This window comes from Tursiops truncatus, unplaced genomic scaffold (assembly GCF_011762595.2).
Source record: "Tursiops truncatus isolate mTurTru1 unplaced genomic scaffold, mTurTru1.mat.Y mat_scaffold_2_arrow_ctg1_1, whole genome shotgun sequence".
Classification (NCBI taxonomy): domain Eukaryota; kingdom Metazoa; phylum Chordata; class Mammalia; order Artiodactyla; family Delphinidae; genus Tursiops; species Tursiops truncatus.
The window spans coordinates 9603-22436 of NW_022983265.1; the positions used below are offsets into that span (position 1 = coordinate 9603).

At 34.0% G+C, this 12834-nt stretch overlaps 1 long non-coding RNA gene across 1 annotated transcript; it reads right to left on the minus strand.

The window, feature by feature from the left end:
* Nucleotides 1-1524: 1524 nt before the first annotated feature.
* Nucleotides 1525-7398, minus strand: LOC117310788 (uncharacterized). The gene is made up of 3 exons (XR_004524846.2): nucleotides 7319-7398; nucleotides 6137-6173; nucleotides 1525-1723 (listed from the first exon to the last, which is right to left on the minus strand). It is a non-coding gene; the product is annotated as an uncharacterized lncRNA (long non-coding RNA).
* Nucleotides 7399-12834: the final 5436 nt, after the last annotated feature.

Sequence of the window (12834 nt, forward strand, 5' to 3'; positions counted from 1 at the left end):
CTGTTATGAGGTCATTTTTCTCTGATGCCTTGCTTCTCCTTGAAGAACAGGTTTTTGTGAGATAGCTCACACATACTCTTTATTTGTTCATTATTCCTGCATTAAAGTTCAAGGGGCTTTTCTTGTTGTTTCGTGTTAGTCTTTCATCTGTATAGCTGTCATTTTATTTCTATGCATTTGCAATTCCTTGCTCACATTTGCTCAATGGGAATATTCTCCATACTCAGCAGACCTCTTTCAACTGTAAGTGATGGAAACCTAACACAAACTAGATGAAGCCAAAAAAAAAAAAAAAAGTTACTTTGTTGACTCATGTAGCTCGATGTCCAAGGGGCAACTGAGCTTCAGATATGGCTGGATCCAGGTGATTAAAGAAGTCTTGAGGTGCTTTATCGTTCAGGGTCTGTTTGCCTTTGTATCTTTTTGCTTGGTGGCTTAGTTCTCTCCTGTTGTGGCTAGGCTCTTTGCATTGACAGGCAAGATAATCACTGTCCCAGCTACTTTATAAAATCATTACAGGTCAAAATGCTAAAGTAATAGTTACCTCTATGCCAATGACCATAGAACAAGTACAGAAAATAGCATGAAAGTAATCTAGTTGGGCAAAGCTGAGTCATGCTTTACACCAGGAAGTGATCAGACACTGTGCTGAGAGACTCAAGAGAACTATGTGGGTGATAGAGGAACAATTCCACACTGGGATTAATAGCTGTTCACTAATACAAAGTAAAAAAAACAACAAAAAAACAAAAAATAATTCCCTTGTATTGTAACTAGGGAAAGCTAGTCCTCAAGATAGCCCTTTCTTCATGACTTTTTCCATCTTCCATTCTAAGACACATCTGGACATCAAAGTGGCAAGCTTAAAATCCCCATCACCATCACCATACTCTACTCTAGAGTCTGACTGCCTTGTCCAGCCATCAAAGACAAATATTTAACTCTTTTTGCCTATTACATGTAGGGTCACATAATACAAAAAGTTAACAAGAACTGAGTTCAATTATATTAGAATATTAAATATTTTTGTGGACTCTCCACACCCACCAAGCACATAGTCAAAGCTCATGCAGCCCACTTCACCTGCTTGCATTAAGGCTTGACTCCCACACCTGCCTCACTTCTTACAGCCATGATTGTTTTCCTTAGAATTTCTAAAATATCACAATGGACTGCTTAAAATCTTGGAACAAATGTCTACTCACAATAGCTAACATATGGTAAGATTATCTTCAGTTTGGTGTCTCAGTTTGGATCTAGACTGTACATTATTTAGATCAATCGTTCTCAACCAGGGGTAGTATTGTCTCTGGTGGATATTTGGCATTCTCTGAGACATTTCTGATTATCATGACTGAGTAAAAGACTGTCATATCTCCATGTATCTGGTGGGTTGAGGCCAAGGATGCTGCTAAACATTATACAATGCATAGGACAGCAAACAACAAAAAAATGTGTCACTCCAAAATTTTAGTGCTGAGGTTGAGAAACCCTGATCGAGATGAATACATTTTGGGGAAATTTTATTTTATTATTTAAATTCTTTATCACATACAGTATGAAGAATATAAACAGGTGAAGAAATAATTATTTGAAGGAAAAATGCAGTAGGCAAGAATAATTATCGATGATTTTAATTCTCTTTATAACTCTTTTCTTTCATTCTTTCTCTTTTTTTTAAGCCATCATGTCCTATTATGGAATTCCAATTGGGTTCTTAGATCTTTAATAGAACAAAAACATGAAATAAAAATCAAAAAGCACTAAAACACAAGAAACCATGGTCCTAGTTCCCATTGTATCTTTTAGTAGAGTTATGACCTGGGAAAATCATTTAATCCCTTAAAAACTAATTTTCCAACTTTTCAATATGAAATATTTATATTAAATTATTGTTTTAAAATAAAATGTTAATCTACTAAAGAAGAACACAATGTAAAAAGAAACTCAAAGAAATGCTATGAGGGGAGAAAACCAAGGAACCAAAAACCCTAATTTAGCTTACCTTCTTTCTCCACAATGGTACTGAAACAGAAATTCTTCTAGAGTCATCTCACTAATCACTGAATTCAATGAACTCTATTTTCCTTTCCAGCTCTAATGTTTAATTACTAAATCAAACTTTATCTGTCCTAGGCTCCGTTTTTAAAATATTTTGCTCTCTATCAAGGATTAAAGTTTGACCTAATAAAATAACCAAATCTATCCTCTTAGAAACCATCGGGGAGTAATATTTCTGAGATAAACAGAGAGGAATCTTAGAGCATTATTCGAATACTTATAATCTCAAGAATAATGCCAATCTAGAGCAGGTGACATTTTACATGAGGATGCCATTTTGCTTCTGCCAAATTATGTGAGAAGATGGTTTATTCAAGACTTGTCTAAAAGGGACAGCTCCAAAATGCCAAGCCACAGAGCAAGCCACGTTCCAGAAACAGGAACAAGTGATGGAAGATCACTCCCGACAGCATTCACTTGGTATAAGAAAACAATATGTCTCACATACAGAAAACCAGTTATGAATTGAAAAGAAAATTTTAAGTATGAAACAAAATTTTCTTTGTTAACCAGTGGATTCTTCTAAGAATGTTTATGTCCAAAATTTCAAATAAGATTTTGGAATGCCAGAAAATGAGCAGGAATGTAAGACCAGTAGAAGTACTTACTAAGAATGTGTTCATCTCTTCTAGTTTGTCCATTTGTTGGTGCATAATTGTTCATAGTAGTTTCTCATATTCCTTTCCATTTGTGTGGTATCTAGGTGTAATGTACCCTCTTTCATTTATAATTTTGTTTATTTGAATCCTCTTTTATTTTCTTGATAAGTCTAGCTAAAGGTCTGTGTGTTTTTTTTATCTTTTCAAAAAAACTCAAGTTTCAGGGATCTTTTCTATTTTCTTTTTAGTCTCTCATTCATTCATTTCTGCTCTGATCTTTATTTCTTTCCTCCCACTAACTTTGGTCATAGTTTTTGTTCTTCTTTTTCTAGTTCTTTGAGTTGTAAAATTAGGTTGTTTATTTGAGATCTTTCTTTTTTCTTTATGTAGGTATTTATCACGAAAAACTTCCCTCTTAGAACTGCTTTAGATGCATTTGATAAGTTTTGGTATATTGTATGTTCATTTTTATTTGTCTCAAGAAATGGTTTTGATTTCTCTTTTGATTTCTTCCTTGACCCACTGGTTGTTCAGTAGCATGCTGTTTAATCTCCACATATTGGTTAATTTTTCAGTTTTCTCCTGGTAAACTAGGAGAAACTAGGAAACTAGGAAAACTTTTAGTTTTATGCAACTGTGGTGCGAAAAGGCTTTTGATATGATTTCAATCTTCTTTATTTTTTTCAAAGAAGACAGTCAAACAGCTACCTGAAAAAGTCCTCAACATCAGTAATCACCAGAAAAATGCAAAACCACAATGAGATACCATCTCATACCTGTCAAAATGACTATTATCAGAAAGACGAGAAACAACAAGTGTTGGCGAAGATGTAGAGAAAAGGAACTCTCCTGCACCATTGGTGAGAATGTAACTTGGTGCAGCCACTATGGAAAATTAAGAGGGTTCCTCAAAACATTAAAAATAAAACTACTACACGATCCAGCAATCCCATTTCTGGCTATACATACAAAGGAAATGAGAACAGGATCGTGGGAGAGATATCTGCACTCTCATGTTCATTGCAGCATTATTCACAATAACCAAGATATGGAAACAACCTAAGTGTTCCTCAGCAGATGAATGAATAAAGGTGAGGTGGGGGGGTGTATATACATACGTACATATTATTCAGCCATGAGAAAGACACCTTGCCATTTGTGACAACATGGATAGAACTTGAGGGCACTATGCTAAATGAAATAAGCCTGACACTGAAAGACAAATATTGTATGATCTCATTTACATATGGAATCTAAAAAAAAACCAAACAAACAAAACCCAAAATTCATAAAACTTGTAGAAACAGAGAAAAAAAGGGTGGTTACCAGGAGCTGGGAGGTGGCAGAGAAGTGATATGTTGGTCAAAGGTTATAAACTTCTTGTTATAAGATAAATAGGTTCTGGGGAATCTAATGTACAGTATAGTAATTTACGTTAATAATACTGTATTATATACTTGAAAGTTGCTAAGAGAGTATATCTTAAATATTCTCACCACAAAAAATAAATCGAAATTATGCTACATGATTCAGGTATTAGCTAATGTTATGGTAGTAATTACTTTGCAATATATACGTGTATCAAATCAACATGTTGTACACCCTAAATTTACCCAATGTTATATATCATTTATATCGAAATAAAGCTGGAAAAAAGTACTAAGTTTCTTTGCTTCATGCTTTCTCCTCTCTTAATCAGCCTTACCAATTATTTTGGTTTAAGATTTTCTGCTAGGTTTTCCCTTTGATGCATCTTTCCTGGATGTCTTTGTGAAGAAAACCCAAACAAATAGAAATTCTGTTGCATGGCTCTGTCACTATCTGAGTGTACACTTGACTTCAGAAGGTCTTTATTTGCACTGAACCTTTAAACATATTGAAATTCCAATATTTGGGCTTTCAAATCTAATCAAACTTATCCTGGAGTAGAAGGGATTCATACCTCAACACAAACAAGGTTTCTTTCAACCTATCACATGGGTGGACTTTGAGGGCATCATGCTAACTGAAGTAAGTTGGAGAAAGACAAATTCTGTAGGATATCACTTATATGTGGAATTTTTAAGAAGTTAAATTCATAGAAACAGAGACTAGAATGGTGGTTACTAGAGGCAGGGGGTTGGGGGTAATCAGGAGATGTCAGCCAAAGAGTACAAACTTCCAGTTTTAAGATGAATAGGTTCTCTGGGTCTAATTACTTTATGGTGATTTTAGCTAATAAAACTGTTTAATATACTTGAAAGTTGCTAAGAGTAGACCTTAAATGTTCTCACCACAAAAAAGAAATGGTAGTTACGTGACATGATGGAGGTGTCAGCTAGTACTATGGTAGTGATCATTTTGCAATATATAAATGTATCATATCAACATATTGTATACCTTAAACTTACACAATGTTATATGTCAATTATATCTTAATATAGCTGGAGAATTTTCTTTGAATTCCTGTTGTTTCTTTCCCTTCTTTCTTTTTCTATTAGTGTTAAATATCTTGGCTTTTTCTTTTTATTCCAAAGCAAAATTTCCCAAGTGACTAATATAGAATAGTAATCCCAAAAAGTGTTTTTTTTTTTTTAAAGAAAATAGATGACCAAATATACCCTCTTTTGGATATTCTCCATTCCCATTTGCCAAATAAATTTTCTGAAATCCTGCAGCAAAATTAACTTTTTAAATTGTTTCCTCAAGATATCTCACAAGTGAACTCTCTACCCCAACGCTCTCCTTTATATTTTTCAAGTAATAGCTACTAAAACCTGTGAAGATAGCAGAACTCATTCTGGAAAATGCTGGTCTTTTATTTGTATTATTTCTTTCCTCCTCTTTCCTTCTTTCCAAGAATTTGCAATCTTCATTGTGGCTCATATGTTACTCCCTTTGTAGCAAAGCACTTTTGCAAGAATCCCCAGTGATGCTGAATGTCTGATTTTAATAGTGTCTTTTAAGTCTTCATCATAATTGAGTTTTCTGCAAGGTACAAGAAACCTCCCATCATTTACTACCTGGTTCTCTTTGTCCCTTGATTTTCAAGGAACCATTTATCATCTGATTCTCACTCCTTTTACATGTCTCTTTTCCCCCTTGATTCTCTTTGTATCATCTTATAAATACGTCTTCACCAGGAATCCACTAGTTCTACTATTTCTTTTGTTTTATTTCCTCTTCTTGTGTGATCTCATTCACTGCATGCGTTCAATTACAAGTGTATACTAATGACTCTCAAATCAGTAACTCCCGCCCAGACTCCAGTCCTGAGCCTAAGAATCAAATTTCAGTGGTTCCCAAATACTAGTCCGTAGTTTACAAACTTTGGGTAGGAATTTCGTGTTTCTTTTTTTTTTTTTTAAGCTTGGCGTTCATTAGAGTGCCTTCATCATTACACATACTTAATACATGTTGGTTAAATCAAAACTTTGAACCAAATTAACTACATGGCTTAATAATACATCTGAAAGTTTGAAGTCTATTTAACTTACCATTGGTTAAATCACTTAATTGCTTTGTCAGCTCCATCTGAAAATTGGAGAAGATAGACGAGATAATTGCTATGATTCCTATTAACATTACCTTTCAGTTTCTAAAGTCTCTATTGTCTCTTTTAAAATGAAAAGAATCTTGTAAAAAAACACCTAAAACAAGAGAAGCCTTAACTAAGCAGTTACGTTATTTCAGTTTGAATGCATTCATTTAATACACTTTTCTGAGTGCCAAATATGTGTTAGGCACTGGGCTCACAATTTTATTCTGATAACTAAGAAATACTAGGTATAAACAGAAAGATAATTCTAAAGAATGTGACTTACATTTCCTTTTTAAGCCTTATATTTTCCTATATGAGTTTAAAAAATATTCCACCAAATCTTAATTGAAACTAAAATGAGTTTGAAAAGTGGCCTAAAAAACTCATAAATTCACTGTTAAGGGTACCACTAAATAAATATTTATGCTAAAATATTTTCATAATTTTTTAAACTTGTAATAAAGTCAATCCTAGTTGCAAGGACTTAGAGGGCAGTCAAAAAAAAAAACTGTACTGTGTTAAACATTAAATAATTACTTCATTTTGTGTTTGCTATAAATTTTGAAAATATGAAGGAAAATCAGAGAGAAAATAATATTAGCCTGATATTGATCAGAAGTGCTGGAAGGCAAAATAATGACATCTACTCATTATCAGAGTTAAGAGATGTTATGAATGGGGCATCTGGTACATAGCAGTTCACGAGCAAAAAAAAAAAAAAAAAGCTCCATAAAAGCATTGAATGGCACCCTGCTCACAGTATTTCAGAGCTACATATATGAATCAGAAATCACAGGAGACTGAGAAATATTTAAATGTAACCCTCCTCACACTGGAATGAAGTACTTTAAAATAAATAGTAGCTGATGTAGACTGACAATTAGTGATAAGGGCACATACTTTTATCCAGATATTTTTACATCTTTAAAACTTGATCTAAATTATCAAGTAAAATTTTACATAAAATACTGAAGAAAAACTGGCATAAGAATAAATGACATAGGGGCCTATTTTTAATATGTGAAACGATGTACTTTTAGTTTTTGTGCTTGGGGGGATTTACTACGTAAAACATGGATGAGTGTTTGTTATCTCCCTTTTAGACCCTCACTGCATTCAGAGTCCAGTCCTTATTCACCTTGGTCTTCCCAACACATAGTTGAGTAGGTGTCCAGGAGAAGGGGCTCCAGAAGGCTACTGAATTCAACCAAGCTAAAAGACAAAAGAAAAGAAATACAAAATACATGCATGATTGATATGATTATATAAAATGTGTGTAAACATGGGAGAAGCCCTTTTAACTGGTCTCAATTTAACTAACCTACTGGGTTAACTAAGAATCCCAATTTTCTTTGCAAGACTTAAAACATAGGTTCATCAACAAAGGACTGCACCAGGATACTAAATTATGGTCTAATACTCTCCCATTTCTGCCACCACCACATAAGCTGCATGTTTATCAAGAATAATTTGTGCTTTCTCTCAATTTTTTTTCCCCCAGTGTCCTTTTTATTACTTCTTTGTTATTTATATAACCTAATGGAATATGAGCATGGAAAGAGCAGTTCTTTTGAAGTCTGTGCTTAATGGTTTCAAAATACTTAAGCAGGTTACAAACAAAGTCTTGAATTATGTATAGAAAAACATAAATTTAAAAAATTAGGCAGAGGAATATAAAATCTATGAGGATTATAGTCTTGGATCATTTTACAAATACATTTACGTTCTCATTTCACTTAAAAAAGACAAACAACATGGAAATAAAAGACAATGCATTATAAATACAGTTTATACAAGATAAGTAAATTCATGTTAAGAAACAAAATAAAACAAAAACCAAATAACAGTAAATGTAGCCCTGCTTCAAATTATTATAAAGTGAATGACAGTTAAAATAGTACATCTACATCAAACATTTTTAAATGAGTCCCCTCTTTAAATTATTTCTGTCATTAATTGACCAGTGAGGCCAGTTATAGTGAATAAAAAAAGACTACTCTGTCCAAACTAAACATAATATATGATACCAGATGTCAAAATTTAAAACACTTTCCTAGTACCTCTTCTTACTGGTAAGCCAATTTCTTTCTTTGTGCCCATTCTACCATGAAGGCTTGGTCATGAAGTTTGTTACCTCAGGTAAAAATAGAGCAAGTTCAGCACAGAATAACACAGTCACTATTCAGCTTCAAGTCTCAATGCTGACTTATTTTTTTTCCTATTAGAAAAAACTTATCTAATACCCTATGTCAACAACAATATCAGAATCTCAAAATTCCAAGGGATCTTGTACCTAACAAGGTAGAAGGCAGTGTTGGATTAAAAAAATATATTAATTAGATGTGTATTTTAGTTAGTGGTCTCACAGTCATTTATATATAACTTTTAAAAAACCTCTTCTTGCAAGAGAGGTACCTAGAAAATTATTTTGCTTTGAAGGTCTGCTTTTTAAATTGCATGGTGATGCCTCTTCACTTGCTAAATACCCTGAAAGTTCTTCCCTCTGAAAAGGATTTGCTAGCTGTTGTTTATAGCTAAGGAAAGAGAGCGGCTTGATATGTTTAAGAAGAGAGTAGACATGAGATACTGTCAGGTCTGCACAGGATTGGAGAGGGATCTAGAAGGCCTGGTACACCCCCAGTGGAACTGCTGAGGATTGAGAGCTAAACTTCCTGGGGAGGCTGAGACCACCATGGTAAGGGAATATGTAGCCATGGGATGGATGCCTTGACATGAATAGTCTATGCCAGGACCTGGAAAGCAGGCATTTCAGATGCTCTCAGAGCATCTGAAGCAAAGAAAATCAAGATGGAGCCAAGTTACTGCAGAAAGGGAACCACTGTACTCTGAAAAGACCATGAATTATACCAGCTTTAAGCTACTTCAGCAGCAGGTAGAGCAAGATGTGAAACCATGACTCAGAGTCTAGTTAAGATCACTTATGGGTAATCTAGAATTTATTATAAGTTAGGAAGAGAAGAACATGCAGACCATAGGCCCCTTTGTCAAATCTCTGGGCACAGATAGGTATCCCTGTGCACCTAGAGGGGGCCTACATTGGGAAGGAAACGATGGAACACCCTTTGAGATGGGATGAATAACCTTGATAGTAAGTGTGAACTATGACTTCACTGAGTATTCACCTCATAATGAATTACATTCCCTTAGGAAGTTTAAGTTTTTCTGAAGTACACTTATGGAGGAATAAAGCATCATATTTTATTCTTTCCACATTTGAGTGGGAGCAAATACAGTTTTTACATATATATATATATATATATATATATATGTATATATATATACACACACACATACACACTCAAAGATATATACATACAAATCTAAGAATAGAAAATTAAAGTATCTGGGAGGGAAACCATCTTGATCTCTCTGCAGAGAAAAAAACATTTGTTCGATTGATTCTATGGAAATTGGAATGAATGAAAATGTGTAGTTCTTGTCTTCGTTTTACTTATTAAAATGATTCATGAACAGTTTTGAAAAATAGAAACTCTTTAGTATACACCCTCAGAATGTTTTCAGACAGTCATAAGAATTCATGTCCCAGAGTTAAATTATTCTGATAGATGTAAATATCAATATCAAAGGAGTGCAGAATAAAAAAATTCTTATTTTAATACTTCTTAAGTGAAAATGAGATATTGAGGCAGTTAACAGCTGAGGGTAATATGGGGGAACCCATCTTAGATGACGTGCACAGGAAAAGTATCTCCAAGTAAGAAACATGTCAGGCAGGACAGAAACATGAGAAGGGACTAATTACAAAAGGAGCTGAGAGACAAAATAAAGAAAAAGAAAAGAGAAAGGAAGACAGAAAGGCTGATAGGAAGGCATGCAGGTTAAAGAAAGGAAAGGAAGGAAAGAAAGGGAAAGAAAGAAAGAGAAAGATTCTCCCTCTGGGGGAAAGTGTGAGGCTAGGTGTTGGAAAAGAGATCGGAGCACAGAACTAAAATAAGAACAGAGTAGCTGCAGTGAGACGAGCAAGGTGGAAAGTGACACCAGATGACGCTGGAGCAAAGGTCAGCAGCCAGGACATGGCAGTCATGAGAAGTCCTTGCTGTAACTGCAAAAATGTAAGAGCTGTTCATTTTTGAAATATCAAATGTCTGACAGGGAAAAAAGAAATGAGTTCTTTGCCATGATTTAAGAATTCTGTGATCACACTCGCTTTCTAAAGTACTAAAATCCTTTCTATCACAAACACTTCTCACAAACACTTCTCCACTCTGTCGAGCTATGATGCTCTTCCTACCATCAATTCCTAATAATGGAAAGATGCCCAGTGTAGTTTTATGTATATTTTCTGCCTGGCACCTGATTATTCCAACATCTGATGGATGGCCTTGCGAATCTAATTCTGCTATTGATTGTTTTTGCTGATTCTCTCCACTTGTAGCTGATTTCTTCATTATTGTGTAAATTTAGATCACGAGCTCACGTTTAGCTAAACTTTATCTGTGGGAACGCTATAGGCCTGTGTTGAAGGTCTACCTCTCCAGAAAGGGTTTAGTTTTGTGTTTGGAATACCACCGATTTGGGAGCATTTTAAGTTCATTTCTTAGCTTCTGTTTGCAAGACCGCAAATAAATTTGCAACCCAAACACTGTGAACACAGATCTTCGGTTCAGAATTCTCAAGATTTCCTACCTGTTTCCTACCCAGAGCAGAGGCCAAGAGAATTTGCTCTTAGTCTCCCTTTGCCAGCAGATATTTTTTTCTCCTGGCACACCCTTTCATTAAAGGTGAAGCCAGGGATAGATAAGTTTAGTTCTAACTTCCCATCTAGCAGGGATGGAGTCTTACCTCCTGCCTCCCATGTGGTCATGGCCATTTAAAAACAAGTCTCTATACCAGGTGTGTCATTCAACTACGGCCTGTATTCCAAATCCAACCAGCTGCCTATTTTTTATGGCCTATGAGCTATGAATAATTTTCACGTTTTAACTGGTAACATTTTAAATTTTAAATGGTTACCTAAGTACCTAAATAATATCCTCAATTTTGCCTCTTTGGTCTACAAAGCCTAAAATATTTGCCATTTGGCTCCATAAAAACAGGATTTCCAGCTTCTGTTCTAAGCTATCAAGATCTTCAATCCACTCTTAATATAGCTATAACTCTCACACATGTACCACCCTTCCTTCATGGGTCCTGGACATTTCGACTGCACACTTCCAAAATCAACCACGCACTTAAAAATAAGTTGTGTACATTTAACCTAGCATACCTAACCCTTTTCTTTTAGGAGAGTTTTTCAAGTAATCTTGCCCACCGTATTCTTCAGAACTTCATTAATAATGGCAAAAAAACTGGGCTTACCTGGTGGCGCAGTGGTTGAGAGTCCGCCTGCCAATGCAGGGGACACGGGTTCATGCCCCGGTCCGGGAAGGTCCCACATGCCGTGGAGCGGCTGGGCCCGTGAGCCATGGCCGCTGAGCTGTGTGTCCGGAGCCTGTGCTCCGCAACGGGAGAGGCCACAACAGTGAGAGGCTTACGTACCAAAAAAACAAACAAACAAAAAACAAAAAAAGGCAAAAAATTAAAACAACTTAACATTCAACAAAAATGGGAAATGTTCATAACAATTATAGAAGCACATATAGTAGAAAACTATAAACTGTTATTGAAAGAGTGAGACATAACATTTTATTCTTAGAGAACTATGTTTATTTAGGTCCCTTTTGTTTAAATAAGTGTATTTCTGTGTATGTATGTATACAGTCATGTATTTATATACACATACATTATTTGTATGATGTATTTATATAAACATATGAAATACATACCTATATACATACCTTTCATTTATATTTGTATACAAACACAGGAATATAATTATATATTATATATTTATATACATTGAACTGAAAACTGATAGTATACATATATATCGTGTATAAATGTGTGTCTACGTGCATGTGTAGAAAAGCAGGTTGAGAGATATGGAAGCATGAGTTAGACAGGGTTCAAGATTTTAAAAGTACTTATGTGTAGGTAGTGAGGTTAAGGCCCATTTGATTGAAAATATTGCATATTTTTACATCAATTGTTATGATGACCAGATTCCTATGTAAATAAAATTATAAATAGCTATACATACTCGTATATATAATGTATAACTAAAAGATATATGTTTTATATATGTATTATATTTATACTATATAATACAATTATACTAATACATTATATATTGTGTTATATAGAATATATTAACTATAGTGTATTATATCACATAATAATAATTATATATTTATATATTATGATATAATTGTTTTATAATCAATATTACAGGATATATCATATTAATATTATGAACATATTAACCATAGAAATATATTTCATTACTCATATATTTTGTATATAATATATGCTAGGCAAAAATATATATTAATATAATACATAATTGTTATACACTAATATAAATATTAGTATATTACATTTATACATCAATATAATATTTAATATTGGTATATTTATATTATTTTTAATATATACATAGCTAATGCTCTTTAAAGCCATCTGCTACAAGTAGAATAAGACCAGGAGTATGGCCAAAGCAAATTGTAAAAATATTAGATTACTTATATTCATTTATATGTCATTTTCCTGGAATCTGCCTCTGGCTATTAGAGA